At 36.4% G+C, this 7,371-nt stretch overlaps 1 protein-coding gene across 2 annotated transcripts in view; it reads right to left on the reverse strand.

Annotated features, from left to right (window-relative positions):
• LOC113066609 (gastrula zinc finger protein XlCGF8.2DB-like) overlaps positions 1 to 7,371 on the reverse strand; it is a 44,599-nt gene that overhangs the window by 14,697 nt on the left and 22,531 nt on the right. The window contains exon 1 of one of the 2 annotated variants that reach the window (XM_026238543.1): positions 2,064 to 2,100. The exons of the other annotated variant lie outside the window; for it this stretch is intronic. The gene's annotated coding sequence lies outside the window, so the exon portion shown is untranslated. Of the gene's footprint in view, positions 1 to 2,063; positions 2,101 to 7,371 lie in introns of those variants that run through there. 2 annotated transcript variants of the gene reach the window in all.

Consider the following 7,371-nt stretch of genomic DNA (forward strand, 5'->3'; position numbering starts at 1 on the left):
CTATTAAGTCCTGTATGACCTATTCTCATCCGAGTTATAATACTTTCTTCTCTACGATTCCTGCTCTCCCTCCTCCCAGAACCAACTTGATTTTGTATATTATGTAAGTGTCTGCCTAATTCAGTATCATCCCAATGTATCTGCCATACTGAGTATGCATATTTCCTAATATATGCTTTAGCTTCCATTTTTAATGGAACTTGTAGATCTAGAGTTTGTTTTGCCAGAATATCCACCTTATCATTTCCTTCCACACCGATTTGACTTGCTCCAGAGGATTCCCATATAATTTTAAAGATAGAGGTGTGACTTTATGGCGCCTTGAAAAACAAATGACCTGTGTTTTTGCTACAGATAATTTAAACCCCCATTTATTAGCCCACTTTTCAACTTCAACTATTGCTTCTTGCATTTTTTTATTAATATATGTTATATTACGACCTCTAATCCACAAAGCCCCATCATCTGCATATAAAGATTTTCCAATGTTTTGTTTAAGAAAATATCACTAATCATTATATTAAACAATAACGGACTACATACACTACCTTGTGGTGTTCCATTCTCCACTGTATACACACTGGAGTATTCTTCACCTACTTTTACTTGTATTTTCCTGTTTAATAAAAAATCTTGAACCCAATTATATGTTTTACCTCCAATTCCCAAAGACTTTAATTTTATTAATAATCCTTCTTTCCAGAGCATATCATATGCCTTTTTCACATCAAAAAAGACAGCTATTACTACTTCTTTGTTAGTTTGTGCTTTTCTGATGTCTGACTCTAGACATAATACAGAGTCCATTGATTCCGACCCCTTCGGAATCCACTCTGATAAGGAGATAATAAATCTTTACTCTCTAAGAAGTATGTTATTCTTTCTGTGATTATACTTTCCATTACTTTGCATAAATGAGAAGTTAAGGCAATAGGCCTGTAACTAGTAGGATCTGATGAGTTTTTCCCAGGTTTAAGAGTAGGTACTATTATTGCTTGTTTCCAGTGGTGGACAGTAACGGAGTAGCTTTACTTCGTTACTGTACTTAAGTACATTTTTCAAGTATCTGTACTTTACTGGAGTAGTTTTATTTTGAGTAACTTTTACTTTTACTTCACTACATTTCAAAGCATAAGATCGTACTTTTTACTTCACTACATTTCATAAAATATATCGTTACTCCCTATAATATATCACGTGCTTCGACACGCAGAAGCGGTGTCTGATTCATCATGAACGAACTGAGTCTTTTCAAAATAAACTTTTAAATCTGTTCGCGAATCGCACCAAACGATTCGTTTACGAATTAGAATGATCCGATGGCAGCTGTTCTGGAGTCGACCACTCACTGATTCAAATGAACCGTTTAGTGCGAGTCTACAGAAGTAAGAACCGGGAGATCTTGTGAGCGCGCGTGCGTCTGATGTTGCTAAAAGTAAGTTATTAATGTCGAAATTTTGGATTAATTATTGTAACTGAAAATCATATTTAAGTCAAAATTGTCAGTTGTTCGGAAACTAAATCCGCTGTAAAGAGTGATCTGTTTAAGCCCACTGAAATGCTCCAGTGCAGAAGATGCAGACACATCAATCAGCGTCTCTGTTTTAGGTAAAAAAAAAAAAAATTTAACTAACACAGATAATAAATAAAATAATTGTGCATGTTCAAATTCCCCGCTGCCATAATGTCCTATGTGACGTCTGTTTTTATATTGTTTATCAACGGTAACGTTATATTGTTTGGATTAAATAGACAAGTAGACAGAATGTTCATTCTTAACCGTACTGAAATTTAATTATGGTACGTTTTTACGCATGCAAATGTAATGTGAAACATTAGTGAATATCATTTGCATATCGTTCTGAAGACAAGAAGGGGCAAATTATTTGCACTGATTAATAAAAAAAAAAGATCAATCAATGGGAAAACTTAATGTAAGTGATCTCTGCTGCCTGTCTCACGATGTTTAAAAATTCCCAATTCAAAGTATTTATTCAACTAAAGGTAATATATTTAAAGGGTTAGTTCACCCAATAATCAAAATTAAGTAATTAATAACTCACCCTCATGTCGTTCCAAACCAGTGGGACCTCCGTTTATCTTCAGAACACAGTTTAAGATGTTTTAGATTTAGTCTGAGAGCTTTCAGTCCCTCCATTGAAGCTGTGTGTACGGTCTACTGTCCATGTCCAGAAAGGTAAGAAAAACATCATCAAAATAGTCCATGTGACATCAGAGGGTCAGTTAGAATTTTTTGAAGCATCGAAAATACATTTTGGTCCAAAAATAGCAAAAACTACAACTTTATTCAGCATTGTCTTCTCTTCCGTGTCTGTTGTGAGAGAGTTCAAAACAAAGCAGTTTGTGATAACCCGTTGGCGAATGAATCATTGGATGTAACCGGATCTTTTTGAACAAAACTGACTGCTCCTGTCAGTAAGAAATGAGCTCCCGCCAAAACACATTTTTAGATAGGCGCTGTCTTTATAAATAAACAGTACATTTGAGTTTAAAACAACTAAATTCTCACCTGAAATACTTTTAAAACTACATTTCATGACATAATAGTAATATTTAGAAAATTGTTTGAAATCACAATGCTGCGTGAACTCAACGGCCATGGCTGCTCACCTCTGGGGAACCGAGGTTACTTAGTAACCAAGTAAGTTTTTTCTCCATTTTTACTCAAGACTACGAGTTTCTTTCTTGAATGAGCATTACTGTTATACCATGGCACAGTACATTTTTCTCTAATCTTTTTCAATTCAATTGAGGCAAAAACAACTAATGTATCAGATAAAATAGTGCCAATGTTGCCAGTCATTTCGTCTAGTTCATGTATATTTTTGGATACACAGAGCAGTTGAGATAAATCAGGCAGGTTATTTGCGAATCTGTCTTTGGTGGCTGGAACAATAATTTTGCCCAGACGGTAACGCTGAGTCATATAGTTAATATCAGTGATACACAGCATGCATAATACAAAGAAATGGTCATTAACATCATCACTTTGAGGTACAATATATTTATCATTAAGATAGATTCCATGCGATACAATTAAATCTAGTGTATGATGAGTGGGCCTGGTGCTTGATTCTTAAAGAGTTTATTAGGTCAGTAAATGCAAGTCCTTATGCACCATAGGGCCGTGGCCCACGGTTGGGCCTCGAGCGCCACCTGGAGGGCTGCAAAATGTTATGTTTTTCACCTGTGGGACCAAACAAGTTATCATTAGAAGACACCAGAATGGCCACTGTTATCCATGAGACAGTTACAATATACCATCCTACCACTAGTGGCAGTAATGCTTCTGCTTATTAGCACTTGTTAAAAAACTAACTGAAGACACTCAGTCAACGTAGCATGTAGCAAAAGTTAATGGAGAAATTTTTAAAGCGAAAAAGACTAAACCAAAGTTGCGTCAACCTGCCCCAAAAGTCAAGATTTTGCCGCAAATACAATCCTGACTTCATTAAGTACGGATTTGTAAATGGAGGTGATGAGGCAGAGCCGAGAGCCCAGTGTGTTGAATGTGGGATAATGCTATCCAACGAAGCACTGAAGCCTTCAAAACTAAAGTGGCATCTAGAAACCAAACATCCGTCGCTTGTGGGAAAGCCACAAAGAGAAAAAAAGGGGCTTCAGATGCAGAAAAGGTCTGTTGTGTCACTGACTGGAAATTCTAAATGCGCTTTGAAAGCCAGCTACCTCTTAAGTCGTGGCCTAGTGGTTAGAAAGTTTGACTCCTAATCCTAGGATTGTGGGTTTGAGTTTCGGGCCTGCATTACCACGACTTAGGTGCCCTTGAGCAAGGCACTGAACCCCCAACTGCTCCCCAGGCGCCACAGCATAAATGGCTGCCCACTGCTCGAGGTGTGTGTGTGTGTGTGTACACTGCTGTGTGTGTGCACTGCTTTGGATGGGTTAAATGCAGAGAACGAATTCTGAGTATGGGTCACCATAGTTGGCTGAATGTCACATCACTGTAGATGTGTGCCGTGAAATGATTGGAGAGGCTGCTGCAAAAAAGCCATGCAAAAATGTAGACTGCTGGAACAATTATCAAATTATTTTGCAGATTATAAAGCTATATTTCTTCATTTGCACATTATTTAAATTTTCATTTACAAATTAATTAATTTGAATAATATTATTTAGAATTTATTTTAGCAACAAATTGTATTTTTTTACTGAAGTAATATTTTATTATACGTATCTGTACTTGTACTCAAGTACTTGATTTTTGTACTTCATCTACAACTGTTGCTGTCGCTACAATCCGTCACACCAAAACAACTGCGGACTTGGAAACACAGATGGTAGCGCTCACTAACTTGCTCAAAGCACTCCTCTTTGTGCCAAAACAGTTATGGCCAGCTGACCAGAGTAGAGTAGACTTTATGGAAGGGAGGGGTGCACAACTGAATTGAATGAACAGTTTCGAAATCATGGACAAATGACAATGTATATGAATGTATATTCTGGGAAAATTAGTGTTTTCTGAGATCAGGGGTGGGCGCTATACCAGTATGAAAGTTACTACTGGCATTATGTTGTTCCATGATATGGATTTTGCTATACTGTGCTATACCGTTATATATTATCCTTGAATTCAAATTTTGCATTTATATTGTTTTGTTCAATTTGGTACACTTTGCAAATGAAAAAACAAATGACAATAAAGAGTCGAGGCTGAACATTCTTGTTCTGTGTGCAATACTGTACTATACAGGCGTTAGTAATCAAACACAGAGCATCATAGCAGACCAAACTTAGAGAACAAATCACTTATTCCAGTGGTTCCCAAACTAAGGATAGTGTACAGTCAGCATATTATTTTGCAAAAGAAACCTCTACAGGGTGATAAAGACTACACTGCGTAATTATCCCGCTTATCATGCTGCCACTTGTATGATAAGTAAATAACTGAACACAAAATATTAACCTGACATTTTAATGACCTCATCATGATTCGCAGTACCCGCTTAAGCGCTCCGTCATCAGTTGTAGCAGTTGTGGTTGTATAAATAACAGACCACTAGCTGGCATGAATGAATAATTAGAGTGATATTGCAGAGAGCCATGTAGAAATAAAAATGAATGATGCACTGCTTCCCACAGGTTTGAAATATACTTGTTGTGGTAGCCAGGTGGAAAAATGGTCTTCTACATGTGACAAATAACAAATTATCTGTGATTTTTAAACAATATTTGTATTTATTGTAATGTATTTTAATAACATTGGCTACCATTACATTTAATTGCATACTCATATTATGCTGTTTTTATGCATTGTAAATTAAGAAAAATTACTGAATTTAAATGGTAAAATTCTCCTTGCTTTGTCATATAGTTTTCCTTTCAGTGAATGGGATACAGATTTTACTGATACTAGTAAAATCTATATATTGAATAATAGTGTCAAATAATGTTTATTGACTTTTCTTTCTGTGGGTAAGCATGCCAGCCATTAATTACAATAGGTAACTATTAATTTAAGTGGAAATTAAATTCCATTTATTGTGTAACCAAAACACCAATAACAGCCAAAAAAAAAAAAAAAAAAAAAACACACATATTTGAAGTCTTAGAATCTTCAATTAACTTTCTATTTCTGATGAACTCCAGCGCTCTGACACAAAGAACAATTTCAAATATTCTTAAGAGTATTGTGAAAAAATTATTTCCTGAAAAAAAATTGAGCAGTACAAATGTCTACAACATTGGCAATAATATTACAATATACAATGATATTACAATGATTTCTGAAGGATCATGTAACACTGAAGACAGGAGGAATGATGATGAATATTCAGCTTTGATCACAGAAATACAGTACCATTTGTTAAAACATGCAAATAATGTAAATTGAGGGGTTGGGTCCATGAAAATATTTTTCTCTACAAAAGGGGAGCTGGCAAAAAAATTTGGGAACCACTAGCCTACTCAAAACACACATTTTTTTTATTCATACAGGCATAGCTCATTATGCACTTTTTGTTCAAAACAATGGCACAATAAAAAACACTTTTCATTATTGAAATGACTGTCCAATCTCTCACTTTTTCTAGTTATATTAGGTTAAAATATTTTGCCTGTTACTTTTTCCTCATATTGCAATGTACAGATGCTGGTCATATAATTAGAATATCATCATGTTATATTCATTCATTACACACAGACTGATATATTTCAAATGTTTATTTCTTTTAATTTTGATGTTTAAAACGTATAAAGGAATTTATAACTTAGTTGTTACAACAATTAAGGAAAAATAACACATTCAGTATCTAAGAAAATTTGAATATTACTTAAGACCAATACAAAGAAAGGATTTTTAGAAATCATGGCCAACTTAAAAGTATGAAAATGAAAAGGATGAGCATGTACAGCACTCAATACTTAGTTGGTTCTCCTTTTGCCTGAATTACTGGGTCAATGCGGCGTGACATGGAGTCGATCAGACTGTGGCACTGCTCTTGTGTTATGAGAGCCCAAGTTGCTCTGATAGTGGCCTTCAGCTCTTGTGCATTCCTGGGACTGGCATATCAAATCTTCCTTTTCACAATACCCCATAGATTTTCTATGGGTTTCAGGTAAGGCAAGTTTTTCTGGCCAATTAAGCAAAGGAATACCATGGTCTTTAAACCAGGTACTGGTAGCTTTGGCACTGTGTGCAGGTGTCAAGTCCTGTTGGAAAATGAAATCTGCATCTAAATAAAGTTGGTCAGCAGCATGAAGTGCTCTAAAACTTCCTGGTATACAGCTGTGTTGACCTTTGACCTCAGAAAACACAGTGGACCAACACCAGCAGATGACATGGCACTGCAAACCATCACTGACTGTGGAAACTTTACACTGGACCTCAAGCAACGTGGATTGTGTGCCTCTCCTCTCTTCCTCCAGACTCTGGGACCCTGATTTCCAAAGGAAATGCTAAATTTACTTTCATCAGAGAACATAGCTTTAGACCACTCAGCAGCAGTCCAGTCCTTTTATCTTTACCCCAGGCGAGATGCTTCTGACGCTGTCTGTTGTTCAAGAGTGGCTTGACACAAGGAAAGCGACAGCTGAAACCCATGTCTTGCATATGTCTGTGCGTAGTGGTTCTTGAAGCACTGACTCCAGCTGTGGTCCACTCTTTGTGAATCTCCCCCACATGTTTGAATGGGTTTTGTTTCACGATCCTCTCCAGGGTGTGGTTATCCCTATTGCTTGTACAATTTTTTCTACCACATCTTTTCCTTCCCTTTAGCTCTCTATTAATGTGCTTGGACAATGAGCTCTGTGAACAGCCAGACTCTTTTGCAATGACCATTTGTGTCTTGTCCTCCCTTGTACAAGGTGGCAATTGTCGTCTTTTGGACAACT

The sequence above is a fragment of the Carassius auratus genome, chromosome 4 (assembly GCF_003368295.1).
Source record: "Carassius auratus strain Wakin chromosome 4, ASM336829v1, whole genome shotgun sequence".
In the NCBI taxonomy this organism is placed as follows: domain Eukaryota; kingdom Metazoa; phylum Chordata; class Actinopteri; order Cypriniformes; family Cyprinidae; genus Carassius; species Carassius auratus.